The sequence below is a fragment of the Pinus tabuliformis genome, chromosome 7 (assembly GCF_031772625.1).
Source record: "Pinus tabuliformis cultivar Carrire ecotype Pingquan chromosome 7, CPIR1, whole genome shotgun sequence".
In the NCBI taxonomy this organism is placed as follows: domain Eukaryota; kingdom Viridiplantae; phylum Streptophyta; class Pinopsida; order Pinales; family Pinaceae; genus Pinus; species Pinus tabuliformis.
In genome coordinates, this window is record NC_142293.1 from 494,852,599 (window position 1) to 494,877,639 (window position 25,041).

The following is a 25,041-nucleotide window of genomic DNA, read 5'->3' on the forward strand; positions in this document are numbered from 1 at the left end:
TGGGCTAGAGTTCTGGATCAGAGAAGATCTACAAGTGGGTATGTATTTAACGTATTTGTAGGTGCAATGAGTTGGTTGAGAAAGAGACAGTATGTAGTGGCACTTTTAACTAAAAAGGCAGAATACATGGTAGCCACTCATGCAAGCAAGGAAACAGTTTGGTTGTAGAGATTGTGTTGAAGTATGGGGTTAGTACAATGAGCTATAAGGATAGACTGTGTGATCTGAAATTGATCTAATACAAATAATTAAGGTATTACAAACTCATGTGCATGGATGTGCCTATGTTATTTTATGCAATGGATCGATAAGATTGCGAAATACACAAGCACTGAAGCAGTTAGAGAAAACATAACGAGCAAAACATGTAAACACAACAAGTTTAATAAGGAGTTTACCCAACACTCCTGGGCTACATCTCCTGGTCTAGCCTTCAGTGATGGCCTCTCTATTATATTTTCAAAAGCAGAGTTTTTACAACAGTGAGCTCAATTTGAGTCTCACACAACAAATACAATTTAGTAGGATTATACTTGGATCCCCCAAGTCTCTGGAGTACACAAACTCTCCTTACTAAAACTCGACCTCTATTGGTCACCGTAGTATAAGCCCAATCTGAGACTCACACATGACAGGAATATATAGAGGAGTTCACTTGAACCTCTCAAGCCTTCTTTGGAGCACATAGACTGTCTGACTCTCTTTGTCTCTATATGGCTCGATGCTGCCTTTGCTTCTGCAAGTTAGCTTGGCTTCTTCTCTCTACTCGCAGCTTTCTGCATCTAAATAAATCGCACTAACTCGCTTCTCTTGCTTTCTCTATCATTCTGTGGCTTTAAAGCTAATCTGCTTTCTGACTGTTTGTTTCTGCTTCTCAGCTTCCTGATTCCCCACCTCTGTCCGTCTGAATCCCTTCTTTTGGCATTTACAGTCATTGCATAATGCTTCACAGGGAGGTGGCCACCTATTCTGTAACGGATGAGTCCGTCAGCTCTCTTGGACATGTTTGAATGGTCATTATTTCCGTTTTCTCCAAGAATGCATGCGAAACCGAATATTTTTCCAGCTCATTGTCCTTGTCGGACTACAAATCCCATGTGATCTTGGTCTATAACCTTGTCAAATCTGGTCACCCATCGGGACGTGTCTCCGTCGTTGATCTGGGCCCCCCAAATCCTACGGTTGTCTCTCATATCAGGCGGTTGAGTAGCTCGATGGTTACCCGCCCGATGTAAGCAGTTTTCTCTCTCTTCCACTGGGCACGTGTCAATTGATGTGTGGCATTGGGTGGGACTTGGTTGAAACCACTTACCACCTTAAGCCCTTTCGATATCCTGCGGTTTTGTGGAATCCCGCCCCCGACAAAATCGGCGCGATATCCTTTACATTTCATAACCTTTCAGGTCCGGGCACTCAGGGCTTTTCCTTCTTTGAGGGGTTTTCCCAGCAATATACGATTAGCGACTTGTCGCTAATCGCATATCAGAAACCACCCCCGTTTCTCGAAAAGGCCTCCCGTTTTGCTAGCTTGCGATAGCGCACGTTACCATGGGCCGACGGTCTGCGCGCTTGACCGAGGGTCCTCATTGCTCCGTGCTGATCACAAATTGCAACTATTATGAGGATATCTCTGATAAGCTTGATCTTTTAAGGCTTTGAATTTTTGGCATAATTTTAAGAGTTCATGAAAACTTAGAGTGTGTTCTAGGATCCAATTCAGATCACAGCCTTCCCACTGAAAAAGCTTTTGGACCACCAAAAGTTGGTTTTTAAGCTTCAATCAAGTGAGGATATAGATTGCTCGCTTGCCCAATTTCTATCCATCTTGCACTGCTTGGTTTTGAACCTTTGAGCCCAATCCTAAGGTACTCAACATCCCCTTTGCATGTAGTTCTCATCTTTCTGTCCAGAATTGTATCTTCCTACAATTCATTGAGATATTCAGGCAACAGATCATCAATAGAAGGCAATTGACTTTTCTCTTCGGGATCTTCAATCAGTGAAGGTTCAAATAGTCTCAAGCTTTCAGCATTAACTACTGAATAGATGCGCATGTAAGCTAGCAAATCAAGGCGGAAAGCATTCTCACCAATTTTCTCATGTATCTTGAAAGGTCCATACATTATCGGCTTCAGCTTCTTACCTTCACCTTGCATTCTATCTTTGCTGATACACAGCTAGACTTGATCACCAACTTGGAAATTATGCTCAGTCCAATGCTTATCATGCCTTGCCTTGTACTTGGCTTGTCTCTTTTCCAGCTGTTCCTATACTGCCTGGTGAATCTCTTGGATTTGTTCAATGAACTTGGTTGCCTTGTCCACATCATTGTGTCCATCAACCGCTATGTCTTTACCAAAGAAAAAATCCAAGGGAGACCTTGGTATGAAACCAAAACAGGTCTCAAAAGGAGATCTCTGTGTAGAAGAATGTTTAGCTCGGTTGTAAGCATGTTGCACATAACACAGATGTTCATCCCAAAGCTTGGGATGCTTGCTGCAATAGCCTCTGAGAAACTGGATCACTGTCATGTTGACCACCTCTATTTGGCCGTCTATTTGCGGATGAAAAGTTGTGCTCTTCTTCAGTCTGGTGTCCATCAATTCCCACAGACTTGACCAAAATTTCCCAACAAATCGGGTATCTCAATCAGATACAATGGAAGTGGGTAATCCAAAATGAACACATACATGTTTAAAGAACAACTTTGTTGTTTGTTCAGCTGTAATATATTTGTTACAAGTTATTAAAATACACATTTTGCTGAACCTATACACAATAAAATATAAATAGTCATGACCCTTTCTAGATTTAGGCAGTCCCCCAACAAAGTCCATGGAAATAATTTCCCAAGGATGAGAAGGAACTAGTAATGGAGTGTACAAGCCTAGTTTTCTATTGTTGGGCTTGCTTATAGCACACATAGTACACCCTCTTACATATCTAGAAACTGTCTCATTCATTTTTGGCCAATAACAAAATCTTTGCAGTTGTGCAACTGTTTTACTTACACCAAAGTGACCTAATATTAGAGAAGTGTGTGCTTCTCGAATTATCTTTACTCTTTCGGTTTGAGGAATGCATAACTTTTCCAAATGAGACAAGAGTTGGTCCTTAACATGATAATCCAATTCTTATACTTGTTTGCCATGACTTAAAGTTGCGTATACATCTTTTAAAATCTATATCTTGAGCATATTGTTCAATGTAGCTTTCATGCAATACTGAATTATGCTTAAGTATAGTAGATGCATTTATGATTGGTCTGGACAACATATCTACAACTTTATTGTGTATGCCCTTTTTATATCTGATGACAAGATGAAACTGTTGTAGAAAACCCATCCACCTATAGTGTCTTGAATGCTGCAACTTAGTTTGTGAGTGTAAATATTGAAGTGGTTGATGATCAGTATGTATAACTGTCTCTTTGCCCATTAGGTAATGTTTCCACTTTTTCACACTCTTTACTAATAAATACAATTCTTTATCATATGTGGGATAATTAACTATTGTAGAATTAAATGTCTCAGAATGATAACATATGGGTTTACTGTGTTGCATCAACACTGCTCCCATGGCATAGTCACTGACATCTGTTTCAATCTCAAAGGGTCTTTGAATATCGGGCAGTGCTAGTACTGGTGTTGTACTAATCTTTTTGTTAAGTTGTCGAAGGCTTTCTGCTGTTTTCCTCCCCCATGAAACACCTTGTTCAATCGTGTTAAAGCATGTAAGGGAGCTGCAATCAAGGAAAAGTTAGAAATAAGCTTTCTCCAATATTGTGCTACTCCTAGGAAGCTTCTAACTTCTGTAGCAGATTTGGGTTTAGGCCAGTTTACAATGACTGCAACCTTAGAGGGATCTATCTTCAATTCACCACCCCCTACAATATGACCCAAATAATTCAAAGATGTTTTGCCAAATTCACATTTTGATAGCTTAACACAAAGATTTTCTCTTTTTAAAACATCTAGAGTCTTCTTTACATGCTTCAAATGTTCTTCCCATGTTTTACTAAATATAAGAATGCCATCTAAATATACAATGAAAAAATCATCAATAAAAGGCCTGAGTACATCATTCATTACTCTCATGAAAGTAGCAGGAGCATTAGTTAATCCAAAATGCATAAGCAACAACTCATACAATCCCTGCTTCGTTTTGAAAGCAGTCTTCCATGCATCTTGCTCTGCAACTCTGACCTGATGGTAGCCACTATGCAAGTCCAACTTGGAAAAGTAAACAGCTTCTTTCAACTGATCTAATAGATCATCTATGCGAGGAAGGGGATAACGATTTTTTATCGTTATCTTATTTAGTGCTTGGTAATCAATGCACATTCTCCATGAGCCATCTTTCTTTCTCACCAAGACAATTGGAGACCCACAAGGTGATGTGCTAGGTCTTATGAACCCTTTCTCGAGCAGCTCCTGTACCTGCTTCTTGATTTCTACATTCTCTAAAGCAGACAACCTGTACATTTTGATGTTAGGCAATGGAGCATCTTGCTGGAAATTAATATCATGTACTATTTCATTTTTGGGTGGCATACCTTTAGGTTCTTGAAATAGTATATCATATTCTGAAACAACTTTTTCTAAATTAGCTTATTGTTTAGCATTACAGCCTTCAAATACATTGGTCTTGTCAGGTTTCCTTTCCTTTACAACCATTAGTAAAAATTGTTTGCATGAATTTACAATTCTTTTCATCTACCCTAAGTTTATGAGAGTGTAATTATTCTTGAGTTTATGAGCTCTTACAGTATATTCAATTCCATCTTTAATGAGTTGATACTTGTTTTCATCTCTATAGAAAATGGCTTTTCTATCATACAGGTAAGGACTTCCTAAAACAATTCCACATATATCCAAGGGAACAATATCTAACTCAACCTCATCTACAAATGCTGACCCAAAAGAAAACCTAAGTTTACATTGTCTAGTCACTTGTAGCTTTGCTTTATCACATAACCAACCTAATGGATATGGCTTTTTGTGAGGTGTGGTTAGTAATCCCAGTTTCTTTACAATTGCTTCAAAAATTAAGTTTACTTGTGAGCCACTATCAAACAAAGTATCAATCTTTTGATGCTTGGAAATAACTCTAATATGAAAAAGCTCATGTCTTTTCCTCTCATTTTCTTCGTTATCAGTAGATTGTGCAGAATTACTAGTAGATGCTTCAGAATTTTTACCTTTTATACCTGTGGCTGCGATTGTTGTTTCATCCCCTGAGTCTGACCCCAAATCCTTTTGAATAGCTGCAACAATCTTCTTCTTTTTTCCATCGTACTTCTTGGGTTTCAACTCTGGATGCAGAATCCAGCAGTGTTCATCGGCATGCCCATCCTTCTTGCAATGAGTGCATGAAGGTTTGGTCATTTGTACAGCATTTGCCTTCCTCTCTTTCCATTTATGTTTTCTCTTTTCCTTGTTCTTGTTTGCATTTGGTTTTGATGATCCCCCAACTTCTGGGTTCACATTCTTGCCTCTAGCCTCTAGATGTGTAGCCTGAACATATACCTCATCTATGCTAGTGGGATTAAACATGAGAATGGTATGTCTTAAATAACTATGTAGACCACCTATATACTTCAGCAAAGTTTCAAGTGAGTCCAAAGAAATGCCTAGAATCAAAGCTCTTTTCCTAAATTCTTGGGTGTAACTTTGTACACTTTTCCCTTTCAATTGGCGAAGAGTTTGCCAACTCATCATAGCTTGCTACATATAAGCTAGTGGATAGAATTGTTTTTTAATTGTAGAAACAAATTCATTCCAGGTAGAAATAATTTTACCATGTTTCTTCAAATCAGCTTGTGTCCTGCCTTCCCACCATACCAGGGCAGTGCCTCCAAGGCGTAGGCTAGCCAGCTAAATCTTTCTCCTTTCTGAATCGATGTTCTGCACTTTGCAATATACATCAATTTGTCTAATCCAGTTATCTAGCTTTTCTGCATTCAATTCTCCGTCATAAACTGGCAAATCAAACTTCACATCTAATTTAATCAAAGAAGATTTCTTCTTTTTCTTTTCAGGGCTTTCTTTGTGTGAAGAAGATGATGATGAAGGTGATGATGGGGGAGATGGTGGAGAGGGCTTCTCTTCTTTTCCTTTGCCTTCTGGGTGGGAAACTAGAAGAGGTTCTTCTACTCCTTTATCTTGTTTGGAGGTTGATGACTCTTCACCTCTACCTTTCTTAAATTCTCTATACATTTCTTCTACCATGGCTCTCATGGTCATGAAACTGTCCATGAACTGGGAGTCTGATTCCAAGGGATTTTCTTTTGACATTTTCCTCTTAGGATAGACTCTTCTGATTTCTGGGTTAGCTTCGACCAACTCTCCTTCTCCTAATTTAAGCTTTGATCTAGTTATCATTCAACAAAAGAATCCAACACAAGCTTGTCTAACCTTAGTAACCTAGAGCTCTGATACCACTTGATCTGAAATTGATCTAAGACAAACAATTAAGGTATTACAGACTCATGTGCATGGATGTGCCTATGTTATTTTATGCAACGTATCGATAATATTGCAAAATACACAGGCACTAAAGCAGTTAGAGAAAACATAACGAGAAAAACATGTAAACACAACAAGTTTAATAAGGAGTTCACCCAACACTCCCGGGCTACGTCTCCCGGTCCAGCCTTCAGTGGTGGCCTCTCTATTATGCTTTCAAAAGCAGATTTTTTACAATAGTGAGCTCAATTTGAGTCTCACACAGCAAATACAATTCAATAGGACTGTACTTGGATCCCCCAAGTCTCTGGAGTACACAGACTCTCCTTACTTAAACTCGACCTCCATTGGTCACCATAGTATGAGCCCAATCTGAGACTTACACATGACAGGCATATACAGAGGAGTTCACTTGAACCTCTCAAGCCTTCTCTGGAGCACACAGACTCTCTGACTCTCTCTATCTCTGTCTGGCTCGATGCTGCCTTTGCTTCTGCAGGTCAGCTCGGCTTCTTCTCTCTGCTCTCAGCTTTCTGCATCTAACTAACTCTCGCTAACTCACTTCTCTTGCTTTCTCTGTCAGTCTGTGGCTTTAAAGCCAATCTGCTTTCTGACTGTTCGTTTTCGCTTCTCGACTTCCTGATTCCCTGCCTCTGTCTGTCCAAATCCCTTCTTTCGGCATTTACAGACACTGCATAACACTTCACAGGGATGTGGCCACCTATTCTGTAACGAATGAGTGCATCAGCTCTCTCAGGCGTGTTTGAACAGTCGTTATTTCCATTTTCTCCAAGAATGCCCGCGAAACCGAATCTTTTGCCAGCTCATCATCCTTGTCGGACTTCAAATCCCATGTGATCTTTCTCTATAACCTCGTCAAATCCGGTCACCCATCGGGACCCATCTCTGCCATTGATCTGGGCCCCCCAAATCCTACGGTTGTCGCTCATATTGGGCGGTTGAGTAGCTCGATGGTTACCCGCCCAATGTAAGAGGTTTTCTCTCTCTTCCGTTGGATGCGTGTCAATTGATGTGTGGCATCGGGTGGGACTTGGTTGAAACCACTTACCTCTTCGAGACCTTCTGATATCCTGTCAGTTTTGTGGAATCCCGCCCTCGATGGAATCAGTGCGATATCCTTTACATTTCATAACCTTTTAGGTTCGGGCACTCAGGGCTTTTCCTTCTTCGAGGGTTTTTCCCGGCGATATGCGATTAGCGACTTGTTGCTAATCGCATATCAGAAACCACCCCCGTTTCTCGAAAAGGCCTCCCATTTTGCTAGTTCATGACAACGCGCATTACCATGGGCCAACGATCTGCGTGCTTGACCGAGGGTCCTCGTTGCTCCGCGCTGATCACAAATTGCAACTGTTCCAAGGATATCTCTGATAAGCTTGATCTTTTAAGGATTTGAATTTTTGGCATAATTTTAAGAGTTCATGAAAACTTAGAGTGTGTTCTAGGATCCAATTTAGATCACTGTGATAGCCAAAGTTCAATTTTCTTGGAAAATAACCCTACTTATCATTCAAAGACAAAGCACATTGATATTCATTATCACTTCATGTGGGATATAATTGAGGAAAAAAAGGTGTTGTTGGTAAAGGTGGAGACTTTGAAGAATGTTGCAGATGCATTGACAAAGTTTGTAAGCACTAAGAATTTTTCTTGGTGTAGAGAAACAATGGGCATTGAAAGGTTGGACCAATGACTAAGCTCTCCTATGACCCCATGTGTGGAAATAAAACAACAAGTGGGAGAATGTTGGGTGTGTGTTATATACTTTCCATGACTAGTGCCGGCACTGGACGCAGTGAGGGGGTCATAGGAGGCGCAGCAGTCCCCCCTGTTAGGGGTGTTGCACATGGTTTTGGGCATGGTGGTTTTCTTCCCATGGTATCCTATAGATCCGGTCAAGGGAACTAGCATTATGTTCTAATCCAGGGTTAATGGATTGGGTTTATGAATGCTTCGACATGTATATATATGTATTGTAACATTGAAAGGAATATAATGAAAAATCAATCTAGTAGTCCCGGTTTCGGGATCTAGGGGAAAATCTCTATGTATTTGGTTTTTGCTTCTCGCCATTGTATATTTTTTGGTTTTAAGAATTTATTTGTAGGCAATTTATGTACAGGGTTAAAACTTACACTAAGATGGACCACTCTCTTCAACACAAGGCTTCAAAAGAGTGGTTTCTAGAAACAATCTCCACATCAAGATGGAAAATGAAAATTTACTAATTATAGTTGTATATGTGCATGATCTCATTTTTGGAAGCCATAATGATGATATGAGTCATGGATTTGCTCAATAAATCTTAAAGGAATTTGAAATTTCAATGATTGATGAATTATCCTTCTTCCTTGGACTATATGTTTCTCAAATCGTCGAAGGAATATTCATCTCCCAAACCAAATACCTTAAGGAGATGCTCAAGTAGTTTGGAATGGGAGAATTTGCACTAGTTAGTACCCCTATGATTAGCAAATGCAAGTTAATTAAGGACAATGAATCTCCTAAAGTCAATTCAACCTTTTACAAATCTATGTTTAGGAGTCTATTATACTTGAAAACTTCAAAACTAGATATTATGCAGGCAATAGAAATGGTTGCAAGATTTTAGACAACACCAAAGGAATCACATATGCATGCAATAAAGAGGATATTGCAATACATAAAAGGGTGCACTCAAATTTGGGCTTTGGTATCCTAATAGTACGTGTTTCACATTAACAATGTACACATATGTTGATTTGGAAAGTAGTATTGATGTCAGGAAATGAACCAGTGGGAGTGCATTTTTCCAAGGAGATTTCCTTGTGTCTTGGTCATTAGAAAGGAATCATTAGTTTATATTTCTACTTCTGAAGTTGAAAGCATAACAACAATAGACTATTGTACCCAAGTTATCTAGATGAAACAAACTTTACAGGACATCATAGTGGAATATAATAGGCCAATTGTAATTTACTACAAAAAGACTAGTGCAATTAATATCTCATGTAATCCTGTCATGCACTAAAAAACAAAGCACATTCCAATCAAGTGTCATTTCCTCATAGTACAAGTTTCTAAGAAAAATGTCAAGATGGAATATATTGGCACCAAAGAATAGATTGCTAACATATTTACCAAAACTTTTCCAAGAGAAACCTTTGAATATCTTGGGTAGAAGTTGGGAGTGATATCTCATTTATCTCAGTAAATAAAGCACAAACTTAAGGGGAGTAACATCTGCTATTGATTTCAAAGTGGGAGAGAATATAGAGAAGAGGAGTATATGACACGAAGTATGGAGAAAATATATATAGGGGGAAAATATACTAGAAGAAGCATATATCAAAGTATTGCCATTAATAACAAAGTGGGGGATTGTTAAAAATGGTTGTTATTGACATTAAAGGTTGTCCAAGTAGGTGTAGAAATATGGTGATAGAATTGTAACTACTCAAGAAATTTAATCTAAATCAAGAGACACAATTCTAATCTACTGTTGTACAAAAATTAATTCACAATTTAGAACAAAACTCATAAACATTCATCAATCACATACACAAGTACATATATTTATCTAGGGGAAACCAACTGGTAGAAACCCCTTAATCCTGCTTGCATTAATAAGATGAATAAAGAATGTATTACAATTACTTGCTCGCTCTGAGCTCAAACTACAAGTGAATAACCTTTCTCTCTGCTCAATGAACATATCTTACCCAAGCTTAGTCAAAATATGCCTCCAACTAAGCTCCTATTTCCTTGCGCAAATCCTAAGGAAATTGCCCCCTATTCTTTAGGAATGTCCTCCAAATTAATTGCACAATTCCTAAGGATTGATCACTAATTCATGCAACACTTGTACACTCAAGACTTGTCTACAACTGATGTTACACTGCCTTAGAATCTCCACCACAATTGGGGAACTCAAATTTTTTGCATGCACTAGTTATTTTTGGTTGATTGATAAGTTAATTGGAAGATAATTGAGTTATATTACTATCTCACTGCACAACTAACCTCTAACTAGTTCTATCAACAATTAGAACTAGTTTAACTTAATGCAACTGGAAATAAATGAACAGGATTGCTACAAAATAGCAATCACGCATACATATCTAAAATCCAAGCCCTCTAACTCGAATTCACCGAGATAACTAAGTGACAAGATCCATGTCACCTCAGTTAACTTCCTCCAACTTGTCTACTGATGTGGGAATTCCAAATTTTCTTAATTTGACCAAGGAATATTGGGCAAACTCACACTTCTTGAGATTTGCTATTAGTTGGTGCTTCTTCAATGTTTCCAGAACCTGCATCAAATGTGAAATATGCTCCTCCCAAGTAGAACTATATACTAGTATATCATCCAAATAGACAATAACAGATGAATCTATAAAAGAACACATTACATCATTCATTAATCTCATAAATGTAGTTGGTGCATTACATAATCCAAATGGCATGACTAACCACTCATACAAATCTTTCCTGGTTTTGAAGGCGGTCTTCCAGGTATGTTCTTCTTTGAATTGAACCTAGTGATATTGACACTTCAAGTCCAGCTTGGTGAAGTGTTTTTCTTGCTACAACTGATCCAATAGATCATTTATCTTGGGCAGGGGGTATCTATTCTTAAGTGTGATTTTGTTCAATGCCCTATAATCTATACAAATCCGTCAATTCCCATCCTTCTTTGGCACAATGATGCTGGGTGATCCACATGGTGATGTACTCAGTTGAATGACACCTTGTCCCAACATTAGCTACAATTGTTTCTTCACCTCACTTACTTCTATAACAGATTGCTTGTACAACCCAATATTTGGCAATGGGGAGTCTAGCAATAGTTGGATATCATGCTCCACTTCTCTATTAGGTGGTAACCCTTTAGGCTCTTGTAACACATCCTTGTATGCATGTAACAAATCCTCCAATTTTTATTTTATTTCTTAGTATACCCCTTCAGGGATGCCTTGCCTCTTACTGACTCCTATGCAGGTTGAATTTCTCTTAAAAACAATAAAACATGCTTCTTGTTGGAACTTATCAATTTCTTGGCTTGGTTAGCAACTACCAATGAAATTTTAGACGTGCCTTTGTGTGCATTGATGATGAATGGGTTTTCATCTTTGACGATCCAATATTGGTTGGATCTCCTCATGAATATTGCAACATGCATGTACATGTATGGACTCCCAAACACGACTCCACATACATCAAGGGGAACCACATCTATATCTACTTTATCAATACAATTAACACTGATAGAAAATCTAATTTTACACTGTTTTGTTACCTTCAACTCTGCATCCTTATTTACCCATCCCAATGGATATGGGTTTGGATGATCACGATCTTCTAGCCCCAACTTCTTGACCAACTCTGCTGCAATGAGATTCTCCTTCGATCCTGAGTCAAACAGAGCATAAATCTGTAACAGCCTTGGTTAAAAATCCATGTAAAAATATATAAGGCCATGGTGATGGGACATGTATTCCAATATGAATGGTGGGGGAAACATCCTAATGGGTGTTGATTCTGTTTATTATGGATAAATAAATTGGCAAAGGAAATGGAAAAGAGGCATTAATTGGAATTTTATTTATGAAATTAATGGAAATTATGAGAAAAGGAAGGTTAAAGGTCACATGTTGCATGTGAGGAGGAAAATGAAGAAAATAGAGACCTCATTAATAAAAAGGCTTCTAAGGATCAATTGGTAAGATTTTGACAGGTTTTGGTGGAGCTCTCTTCTATTCTATTCTCTCTATCATACTCTTGGATACTTATGGTTTTCTTCGAGAACTCTTGGAGAGTGTGGCATACTTGGAGTTTTGGAGCAAGTAGGCAAAGGAAGAGTAGGAAAGCGCAAGAGGACATTGAGATCAACATCTACAATGGGTTTTTCTTGCAGGTAACAAGTTGCGTGTATGTTTCCTTCACTAGTTTTGGCATGCATGACATATGCATGTGGAGTTTTGGTTGTGATCTATCATTGGCATGGAGGATGCTCGGGATTGACTGTGGATTTCCTAGCCTTGCCATTTCCTTGATATCCATGGTGATTGTGGGTTTATTTTCATTGTTGTTTTTTTGGTTGGTTGTCATGTTTCCTTAGCTTGGGTTGAGTTACTAGTCTTGGAGACTTGGTTGGACAAATGCTTTGGAGCCCTGGAACAACTTGGGTTGAGTTACTAGTCCTTAACCCTTGGTTGGACAAACGCTTTGGATCCCTTGGTGGGTTGAGTTACTAGTCTTGGAGCCTTAGTTGGAAAAATGCTCTGGAGCCCGGTAAAAGCTGTGGGTTGAGTTACTAGTCCTAGAGCCTTGGTTAGACAAACGCTCTGGAGCCCTGGAAGGCTTGGATAGAGACGGATCTGATGATGGTTTCGTGATGTTCGACCATGAGGTGGAATCACTATTTGATGGGTTGAGGTGGATGGTATTTTTTTTATGTGTTCTATGAAATCCCATATTCATGCTTGGAATATGGCACAGGGGTGAATGGATGAAGAGAGATTTGGCTCAGCCATTCTACGGCTTAGTGGAACGTGGAAGTCCCATCCTAGGTCTGGATTTTTCATCATTTAATGAAAGGGTATTTCCCCTTGCATTTATATGAGCATTTTGATGGATTATATTGGTCTATATGGTTGTACTTTTGTGAGTATTTCCATTGCCATTATGCTGGTTATGTATGTATTTTATGACAGTAGCCATGTGTGGTTCTCATAATGTTTTTACTTGTAATTGAATTATCAATGTATCTATGATGTAATGGATGGAATGGCTATTGATGTGTTGACTCGTCAATGGTTCTTAGCAATTCTCAGCTAAGTATGAGATTCCTATGCTCAGAATTGTTATTTACACCTGTAGATTACAAATTTGCAATATGTTTGATGAAATGTCTGTCATGGCTAGTAGGGGTCTAGTCAAGGTATTGAACAAGTGACTGCTTTATTACTATCATTTCCATGTTATTTTTCTGATTTGAAGAGATGGATCAATTATGGGCAATGACCCGAGCTTTGGGCCTAAAAAATTGGCTCAAATCCTGGAGTTGTTGGCATAGTACTAGAAACTTTGGTCTCTGGTAGCTGGCAAGAAAACCAGTGAGCGCGACTTTGGGGTTTTGGTCACTCCCTTACCCATAGCATGAGAGTGGTTGTGACCTAAGAGAAACAGAACATTAGTGGTACCCAGTGATAGGATGTCTGAGTGGCTGACATGTCTCCTGAGGATTTTTAAGCTGATGTTGGATGTTTGTATGGTGTCTTTCTGTCTATTCCACTTCCTTAATGTGACTTAGGAGGTCGAATTATATCATAGTGGCCTCTAGTTGCATGTTTATCTCGACTAGCGGGTTGCTTGGGTAGATGTGGAAGGAGGGTGTTACAAAATCTTTGTCTTCTTGACATGTATCTTTATATGGAAGAGTTTGGTCATTTCTTTCTCTTCTTGCTGCCTAAGGCTACTCAAATTCACCTCCTTCTGCACTGACACACAAACGATCTTCTCATCCACATACGAGATTCTTTCAACTTAGTTGCTCAAGTTTGTGGCCATGAGAATCTTATTCTTGTTATTTTTCTTCTTGTTCTTCGGGTTTATCTTTGGATGCGACTTCCAACATTTTCCCTTTGTATGGCCATCAATTTTGCAGTGGTTACAATGGTTTCTAGGATCTTTTCACTAGTGTGATGTGGTTGCAATATTTTTATCTTTTCTCCCTTTTTTCTTGTTTTCCCCTCCTTAAAAGCTTCATGTTTCTCCTTCTTCTTTGATCCACTTGATTGCGCTCTTTTTAGGCCTATGTTCTCTAGGTACTATGCATGTACACAAGCCTCATCCACCGATTTGGTCTTTAAAAACATCACTTGTGAATGCAGATGGTCGTGCAGAGCCCCCAAATACTTGAGGAGTACACCTAGGTTTTTTGGAGAGATACCCAACATTATAACCATCTTTCTGAATTTTTTGTTGTACTCCTGCACGCTTTGGCCCGACTTTTTCCTGAAGTAATGCCACTGGATCCACTGGTACTCAACATACCCAATGGGATAAAACTGTGACTTAATGAGGGTTTTGAAATATTCCCACTTAGTCATTGGAGGTTCTCCCTCCAACCTCAAGGTTTCCATGTGGCTCTCCTACCAATTCAGTACATGACCCTCTAATTTCATCCAGGCGAATGAGATCTTTTGCCCTTCCTTGATCTGATAAACGCTGAAATAAACTTCTAGTTGCTGCAACCAATGGTTCAACTCAGAGCATCGATCTCGCCATCATATGACTTGATATCGAATTTTGCTTCAATTTTAAACAAGGATTGATTCACAACACTAGAACCGGGTTAATATTTTCCAGATTCTTTCTTCGATCGATTCTCTATTTCTCCCCGATATTTTGATCCCTGTTCATATTTTTCCTCTGCATTCGAACCCCCATTTTCTCCAAATATCCCTAGCTTACTATTCAGGGTCCCCATGAGGAGGCTTACAATATGGTTGATATTTGTGTCTTGTTTGTCCAGCCATGTAAAGCTCGTATTTGCTGGATCACAAGGTTCATTTACATATTCGTCAACCATGATTAGGGTTTTATGATTTTCAGCCCTGTCGATATAGATCCCTGAAATCTCCACAAAATACCCAAAGAAACCCTCTCTGATACCAAATGATCCATAAACTACCATGGATATTCGACTGGAGAGTTCATAAAAATATATCTAATAATAAAATGTAGAATTTCTAACTATTACATTTTTAATAAACTTTAAGATATGTAGAATTAGACATAATGAGTGCATGCATGCGAATGGAAATTATGAAGAAAATTAGAGAATGAAAAAAATAAGCTCACACATACACATAAGACACAAGATATGCTTTATGGGAAACCCTTTGGCAAGAAATTTGTTGGCTTGTTGGGGCCTAAACCAGGTTCGTAATCAATTAGCCAAACAAATCCCTATACTACTGACCCTTTCGGCAATAGTTCGCGGAGCGCAGACAGAGGTCTCACCCGAAGTAGTATGGGGGGGGGGGGGGGGTGTTGGAACCAGGTTTTTGCACCTTTGAGATGTCTGAGGGATTGATTTGGTCCAACTGTGAGACCCTTCACACAGGTTACTTCGCACATTTCCCTGGCCTTCGCACCCTGATATATTTGCCTTTGCATAGCCCTAACCAGGTGTTGTGGAACTTTAGCAGCAATATGCACTATTTCCCTAAGTCATGCCCGAGATCTTTATTTATCTTCTTATAACAGTTAGTTATCTTCGCGTAAATAGATGCCTTATATTATATTTTCTTATTCAACACATTCATAGGAGTTCACGCAGTGAATGAACAGTAAACTTGTAATTCATACCCAATAATACATAAAACAGGAAAAGATACATAGAAATATGGTAGAACTTCTCTTTTATTAATTCTCCCAATGGTTACAGACTCAACCTACCCTGTGCACTTAGCTATAGGGGTCCGCACACTCAGTTGCGAACTACTAGGCCTTTGCACGCTCAGTTGCAGAGCCTTCTCCTACTCTATGACCCAAAGACATGACTTACACTTCAACTCAATGCTTATATTCCTTCTATTCAGTGTCTCTCTTACACTTAGAGCCTCGCTCTATTTATACAATCCCATGGTCTGCGGACCATGGGTTTATCTTTCAAACCGGCATTACATTACAAAAACAAGAGTGAACAACCCTATGACTCTATTATGACTTTTTGCACTGCGCCCACAAATCGCGGAGTCTTTACAATGGAATTAGTCAAAAATTGGGCTTTAATCCCCAAAACATGCCTTGGGGGATTCCACGCCCAACAGGCCCCCAACACAAAAATCGTGACTCGACCTCGAGTCGCTCTATCGGTGCAATTATCTTCACGTGGAGACCCTCCAACTCTACTCGAGTGATTGCAAGGTCGGAAACACACTAGGCGGCTGCCTGCTGAATCTCCTATACACGTTGTTCTGAGACTGCGGTGTCGGAACTGCTTCCCTGCATATGTTCTTGCATCCCTTGCATTTGCGTGAGCTTGCCTTCAATTATTTTTGTAATGACAAAGGCCTCGTCAATCCAAGGCTGAACGTGTGCCTTCAAAACTTCTTCTTTGTGCCGGGTTGTGTCCACTTGCTCTTTCAGCGCTTTGGCCTGTTGCATTCGTACGAGCCTCTAAGTGAGGGCCACCATTTGCGTGGTCCCTTTGACACTGTCATACTATTGCTGGAGCTCACGCGCCTCTGTCTCTAAGTGCTGGATGTTAGGGTCATCTTGCAGATTGGTGAGGACCTTGAATGACTCTTCCAAAATTCTGGTGCAGTCCCTTACTACACTACTGATCTCTTCCATCCCCGATGTAATAGCGTTGGCGCGCTGTTCTCTTAATTCTAGAGGGCTAGATGGCTTCACCTTCAACCACAGCTCTGCTATCGGAAGGTTCAGCTCCAACTAAACCTTGGCCATTTCTTCTCGTGCCTCGTGCACCCCTGTTACTAATATGTGGATGCGCGCCTCTACTGGTGCGTCTGTTGGGATGGCCAGCTCAAGGACCATCTAGCAAGCTTCTTCAAGTACCTGCACCATCTACCAGTTTTGAGACATGACCTCGTCACGCTGCAAGCTCAACTGTTCCATGTTGATCTTCTGTTCCCTCAACACCTGCAACATGCATCTCTCCCTAGCCCACAGTTCTGCAGTAATCCCATCCTGCAGAACATAGAGCGTCTCCCACGGGAGGGTAGCCATGTTGATCCCGATGCCTTTCAAGGTATTAACCGTAGGCCTGTCAGCCTCATTTTTTGTAACCAGTGCCCCCTTTGGCAGCACTATTGTACTGGTTGTCTCAGCGCGTAGCATTTCCTCGGCTACAGTTGTCCCTACTGGGAGGCTGGTTGAAAAAGTACCAACCTGAGGAGTGCGCGCCTGCAACTCCTGAATCTACGGTCAGAGGGCTCCCAACACAATCTGATTCTCCTCCATGAAGTTCTGGAGGGCCTCGGTAGTGATGTCACGCACCGTCTCGCCTATGTCGTGTAGATCCCCCTCCGTAAGGGTGATTGGGTCGATAGACAGTTTAGATGCTTTGACCTTCTTGCGCAGCCCCATCCGCTCGCTTGGGCGTTGACACTTCAATTGTGTTTTCATTGTTTGTGGGTCCATGCCGCCCTCTTCTTCCTTTGTTTCCATCTCTTTCTCCTTCTCCGGTGGAGGCGACTTCTGGCCCTTGTGCGCCTTCTCTGCTACCTTCTTTGATGTTGCTGTTATGGCCTTTTTCTGTTCTACTGCTGCCTACACAACATCCCGTGCCTCCTGCGCTTTTGTAGCCACTGATTCTTGCCTTCTCTTTTCTTCCAACTGTGCCATGCACAGTTTGGCCTACTCCTTCTTCTTCTACGCAATAAACTTTTCCACCGCGGCAATGTTTGCGGTGCACCATTCCAGCGACCATGTCTCTAATACATCGAAAATCACATCATCGGTGGCTATGAAGGGTAGTTCGCTCCACTTCTTTGCAGGGTCCTTGCGCGCCCTGAGGTATATGTGGTGGAAGTCTGCTTTAAATTCTGCAAAACTTTGCAGGTTGTTGAAGACAGTGGGTGATAACCACGGCTTGTGGTTAATCCCCATTCTGATGTTCATTTCCATGAACACCCAGAATATCTTACTGTCGCGGATCCGATTCGTGTCCTTAGTGGCCCATAGCGAAGCATACTTTGCGGCCTCTGGGAGATCCCTTGCAATCGTGGGGAACTGGCTATCCTCCGGTAATTCTCCCGCCACCAACACTATGGACAGCAGAAGCCATGCATAGTGGAACGTTTTTCCTTGTTCCTGTGCCTCACAGAAATTCTCCAGGAACTCTTTGCACAAGAATTCGGACCAGTTAAATTGGACCCCTTCTATGCATTGTTTAGCAAGTGCCACCATAGGCGTGGTACCTCGTCCGCGCGGCACTTCCGCATGACCTTACCCACCAGTATCTGAGTTGCCACCCTGACTTCTTTGTTGTTGATACTGGAGATCGTGTAGCCCCTCTTCTTCTTTTCCAGCTTGTATTTCTTCTTCATGGCCTCTGCGATGGCCAAATCGTTGCTCTTCCCCTCCGAGATGTTTGCAGGGTCCTCTCCTTTACACGGGAGTCAGGTAATACGATGGATTACGTGGTCCGTGATGGGGATGGGCTCCTCTAGCCACAAACACCCACCATGCACCAGGTAGAGCAGCTGCCTGATGATGAAGATCATCACTAGGGCATGGTGGTAATGTGGCACTCAGAGCAGGTTTAATAACCCTTCCTTTTCAACTCCGCGTAACCACTTCCGCGGCTCCAATTCTATAACCCCCGCCGCGGTGTTCGGTTTGGGCTTCATGAGCTATGCAGTCTCTAGGTGATGGAATTTCTCATGGTCAGTGAGATCCCAATCTTCAAACTTCAAGTTCGGCACCCATCCCTGGTGCGTGCCCTCAAAGATGATGTTGTCCGGGAGGAGCAGATTCTGGAGAGAGCTCTTGATCTCGTCAATGTCCTTGGGGACTTTCCCTTCCCCTTCCATGGGGGGATATATATGAGCAGCTTTGTTGGAGGTTACGCAGGCTTGGTTTCTTCCTCCATGCCCTCGTCCTCGTCTTCTTCAATTATGAGGTCCTCCACGTCATCTTCCTCCCCGTCGGTTTCTAGGTTAACTCCTTTCCCTTTTTCCTCCATCGTTAATCTGGTTCACAAGGGGTTTCGCGAGGACACATGCACTGGAATCATGGGCTGTTTGTCTTTCTTCAGTCTCAGCGTGTGTGATGATTTAGGGATTTCTACAACAATCCCAGTGCCTTCAGGGGCATCTTCTACGGTCATGGCATGCGCAGCTTCTTTGGCGGTCATCTATGCGATTTCCCTAGCTTCCTCAAACACTGCCATCATGCTCATCCAGAAATCTCAATCGCTCAATTAGGGGATCAATCAACACTCGGCACAGGGCAAACAGGTCTCAGCTCAGAATACGCAGGGCATACGATAGCTCAATTCGCAAATGACCAAGTGTTGTTTGTTGGGTAGCCCTTTGTAATTTATAGCGTCTTTTGAATTTGAATTCGACCGTCCCCCCAAATCCAGTCCATTAATGCTCCCTTGGCAGCAGATTTTCCCAAATCTTGCCCATAAAGCGTGTCTTAAATGCCTGCCGCCCACTCCATTTGGTCTCAAGTCAAGCATCACATCGTGAATAGTGACTACAACGGTCACTTTCTAGCCAACCTACACGACAATGCAACCCCCCTTGCATAGTCGTGGACCTTGTGACACTTTGCTCTTGCGCGCAGCTCCAACAGCATGCAGCTCCCGAGCAGAATATTTTATAGTCCCGCGCCTCCTTTCAACTGCCTAGAGCACTAAGACTGTACTTCCCATGGCTAGTCGGGTGGCCGTGCCACCTGTATAGGGTTTCAACTGGTCATCCATCACTTTTCCTGGAAAACATCCATCTTTGATTGTTACTGGCTGGGGGCGCACTTTAACATCTGCAGCACGCCACCATGGGTGATCCCTTTAGCAATATGCGGTCCAATCCAAGGCATCAAGCTGATCAAATCTCGGCAGTAGTCCCCAAATTCGTCAATGTAATCATGTGCACACTGTGTTATCATCCTGGTTTTCTTATCAAGAAAATCCTTCTTTATTTTTTCCTCCCGCTTCTTGACTTCCGCTTCCCCTAGAGCACTTTTCTCCCTTAATCACACCCTTTCTTTCATAAGTTCTTGGAGCCAAAGATCACCCTGTCAGATTTCTTCCTCAGGTCCCAAGTGTTCTTCTTCGTTCAGCTGCGTGATCCCTTCTTCCAAGACTCTGTGAGCCATCATATATGTCGGCGCTGCTATGCACGGACTAGGCATTTTATACTCTATTGGAATTACAGCATTCGCTCCATACTCCAGCCCTAGAGGCATCTGTTCTGTCAGTTTCTTGCACGTTGTCCTATAAGCCCACAGAACTACTGGTACGCACAGGTCCCAATCAGTCCGTTGCACATCATATACCTTGTTCAGCACTTCGGACACTCCGTTAAAGGTTGTTGTGTGGATAACCTTCTGCACACTCGTTCTTTCCATACTCTGTTGTTCCAACCTAAGGGGTTGTTCATGCAATTTCCTTGCCCGCACATGCTTACTGACCGTGTCTCCTAACGTGAAGTCTGTGTGCATCCGCGCAAGTCTTTTAAGATATGCTTGTATCCATCTGGACAGGTGTGCATGCAGATCGTTCTGTCTGGAAATCTTGTCTGTTAGTCGCATCTGAGGCTTCACAAACCGTATGAGCATCATTCTCCTACCTTCGCGCCAATCCTCAAAGCTTCCTTGGTGCATACCCCACCACCTTGCGGGCGTAGCGCGTAGCACCCATTTAAGAGCTTAGAAACATTGTTGTTTCAGCACCTCTCTTTCAAATCTATTTAGGAAGGCATCGACCTCACTTAACCCATCATACGTAGGTAGATCCCTTACTTTCATTGATATGCAGTGCATTGATCTTGTCATCATGTTGTAGTTTAGCGTGGTTACCTCGTGTCACTGGTTCTGCCATCACTCTATCTCTTCATCTGAATCTGATGTACAGGAGCTTTTGCGCTCCCATGAGATTCGTCCGTCCGCTGTGGGATTTACCCAGTCCTTCTCTCACACAATTATCTTGTAGATGCAATCTAAGTCGTTGTCGCTTCCATACTCACGCACTGGCTCCATGTAGCATGACCCTTCTGCAGGGTCCAAAGGTATGACTACGCGCATAGACTTTTTCTCAAAAATCATCTTGCGCTTCTTTAGATTTATCACCCCGTTCATGTCAGTGGCCCAATCTATTCCTAATAGCATGGGGTAGGGATTATTTTCATTAACAATCTCTATCACTTCAAAATCTTCCAGCGCGCTTGCTCCTTCAATATCCATGGTGATTCCCTGCAATCTTCCCATCACTAGGATCTTTTGCTGGTTCGCCATTCGTAGTTGGATAGGGGACCATTGCAGCTTAGGCCTTCCCATGTGCTCCCATGTCTTCTTTGGTAGAACGTTGGCATTCGATCCTCAGTCCAGAATCACTTAGTCCATCTCATATTCCTCAATCTGCACAGTCAATCTCATTTCTCTTCTTGTCCTCATCACATGCTTTCCAATCTTTCGGACTACACGCAATTCTCTTGGCGCGATCGCAACGCATCTATTTATGAGTTCCTGCAGTCCCTTTACAACCTTGCTATCACGCAGTAGCTTCATGCATGTTTCTAGGAACGTCATGAGCATCAATGCATCCATTTCTGGCTCTGGTCTATCCTTACTTCCTGAAGTGGAGGCATCAACGAAGCTCTTCCTGGCTTCCATGAAGGTTTCCTTAGCGCGCTCCAAATCAAACTCTGGTTCTTTCGTTGGAGCCTTGCGAACCCAAGTACTATCTTCAGGCTACTTTCCTTTATCATACCACGTCGTCATCCACTTAGAAGCACAATATTTACATTAGGGTCTTTCTCGCGCGGCTCAGACCTCATCATTTGCAGGTGTTGGCTTAGTCGGGCCTGAGCCAGGTTCGGAAGGGATTTAGCCAAGAAAATCTAGGTACTATTGGCCCTTTTGGAAATAGTCTGTGGAGCGCGGACTGATGTATCACCCGAAGTAGTACGGGAGGGTGCTGGAACCAGGTTTCCACACCCTAGGGATGTCTTGACGAAGTTTTTGGAGGATCACGGTCTGACCCTGCACGCTTGTGCTATTCTGTGCAACTGTCTATCCTTCGTGACCTGTGCCACTACCTCCATGCACCTCTATAAGGGCACAAAGAAAGTACTACCCTGATATCTATTCTTACTGCACTATTATATTAGTGCTTAACTTAACTTGTGAGGGCCCAATATTCTTATTACTTCATTCAACATTTAGGTAAGTGCGCATAATTGTAAACAGTATAAATGCATAAAGATAAACAGAAACATGGATGCACAATATTTTGAATCAAAATTATCTTTATTAGTATTCTTTTCCAAGTATAATCCCACTTATAGACCCAATTCTGCCCTGCGTACTCAGCTGAAGGGGTCTACGCACTCAGCTGCGGACTCTACTAGGCCTCTATGCACTCAACTGCAGAGCCTCTTCCTACTACTACGACCCAATACACTTCAAATTTTCCTCTTATGCTCTAACCATGCCTTCACATCTATCTATTACTCGCTAAAATTACTCTCCACTTAGAGCCTCGCTCTATTTATACAATCCCATGGTCCGCGGACCATGGGTAGGCTGACACAACTTTACATTATTTTACAATTCTTAGGGCGGAAAACCCTATGACTCATCCTAGACTTTCGTGCTTCGCACCCGCACTTTGCGGAGTCTTACAATACAATTGACAAAAACTCAAGCTTTAAACCCCAAAACCTACTGTGGGGGATCCCATGCCCAACATGCCTCCAACACAATCATTGTGACTCGTCCCGAGTCACTCTGCTGGTGCGGCGATCTTGGCACAGAGCCCCTCCAACTGTGCATAGGCTGCGCGAAGGTCTGTAGCGCACTTCTCTGCTATCTGCTGGATCTACTCTACTCTTTCTATCGAATACTCACTGTCAGGGGCAGATCCCTATCTTAAGGCATGCAACACCTTCATTTGTGCAAGCTTTCCTTCGATATTGGCAGCGATGTGGAAGGCCTCATCAATCCACGGCTGGATGCGTGCTTTAAGTACTTCCTCTTTCTGTCATGCGGCATCCACCTGTTCCTTCAACGCCTTCGCTTGTTGTAGCTTCGCTAATTACTGGGTCAAGACAACTACCTACACCATTCCACGCACACTGTCATACTGCACTTGGAGCTCCCGCGCTTCAATTTCTAGGCGCTACATGGTGGGGTCCTCCTGTAAGGAAGTGAGGACTGCGAGGGATTCTTCCAACATTATAGTATAGTCCTACACTGCCTGTGCTATTTCCTCCAGCCCCCTTTGGATAGTGCCAACAAGTTGTTCCCTAACTTCCAGGGGCGTGGATGACTGCGCCTTTAATCGCAGTTCGACAATCTAAAGGTTGAGGTCCAGTTGTAGCCTCGTTGCTTCCTCCTTTTCCTTGTGGAATGCACTTTCCAATTTGTGAATTCGCACTCCTACTAGTAGATTTTTCACAATTTCTAGCTCTGGGGTGCGGCGACATGCTTCCTCTACTATCTGTTCCAGCTTTTGATTATGCGCCAGCGCTTCATTGCATTGTAAACTAAGCTGCTCGACGTTGATTTGTTGTTTTCTGAGCATTTGTATAGCGCATCCTTCCCTAGCACAGAGTTCTGTCATCGCTCCGTCCTGTAGTTGGTATAATATATCCCGCGGAAGGGCATCCAAGTTTAGGCCAAGTCCCTTGATCCAACCGACCGCAGCTCTATCCTCCGTGCAGTTCGCTGCTAGTGCTCCTTCCGGTAGTGCGACGGTGTTAGTCATTTTGGCCCGCAGCAACTACTCCATTTTCGATGTACCTGCAGCACGTAGATAGCTATTGTTCCCTCCTGGGGTGGTTGCACCTGAAGTTGCTACAGCTGCGCCCTAAGGGCCCCCAACACATTCTGCTACTCCATCATTGCTTCCTGGAGCACTTCCCTGGTGACCTCACAAACTATGTCACCGATGTTGTATAGGTCACCCTCTATCAGTGTAATGGGTTCACCATCCAGTTTGGAAGCCTTGGTCTTCTTCCGTGGCCCTGTTCATTCTGTACCGCGTGGCCGTTTCAGTTGTGTAGATGTCGTGCTTGGGTCTGCGCCTTCCACCATGTCTTCTATCCCCTGTCCTGTGGTCGGTTTTAGGCCTCTTTCCTCCTACGTCGTGGTGGCCCTGGTTGCTGGTGCTGCTGCTACTTTTTCGGCGACCTTGGTCTGCTCTGTAGTGGCCTTTGCTGCCTCGCAGGAAGCCCTTACCTCCTCAGCCAAATTCTCGTTGCGCTTGTGCTGTGCCAGCAGCTTGGTGGCATCCTTCTATTTTTGTATCGTTGTCTCATCGCGCGCCGCCAGATTCGGGCACGCCACTCAGGTGGCCATGAGTCGAGCACAGCAAAAACGGCATCATTAATTGTGATGAAAGGAAGTTTGGTCCAAGTCTGTGCCAGATCCTTACGCGCCTTGATATACACATTGTGCATATCCGCCTTGAAGTCTGCAAAGTTCCGCAGACTGTCGTACACTGTGGGGGATAGGCGCAGCCTTTTTTTGATCCACATTCAGACGCTCGCCTCCATGAGCACCTAGAAGATCTTGGTGTCACGGATTCGCATGGCATTTTTCGTCACCCAGAGCGACGCATATTTTGCCACCTCTGGAAAGTCTTGTTTAAGGGGAGGGAACTTACTGTCCTCAGGCAGTTCCCCTGTCACTAATAAGATAGATAAGAGAAACCATGCATAGTGGAAGGTCTTGCCTTGCTCCTGAGCGTCTTTGCAGTTGGTTAGGAATTCCTCACAGAGGAATTCGGCCCAGTTGAATTGGACCTCCTCCGCACATTGTTCGACCAGTGTGACGACCGTCGCTGGTACCTCGTTGTCGT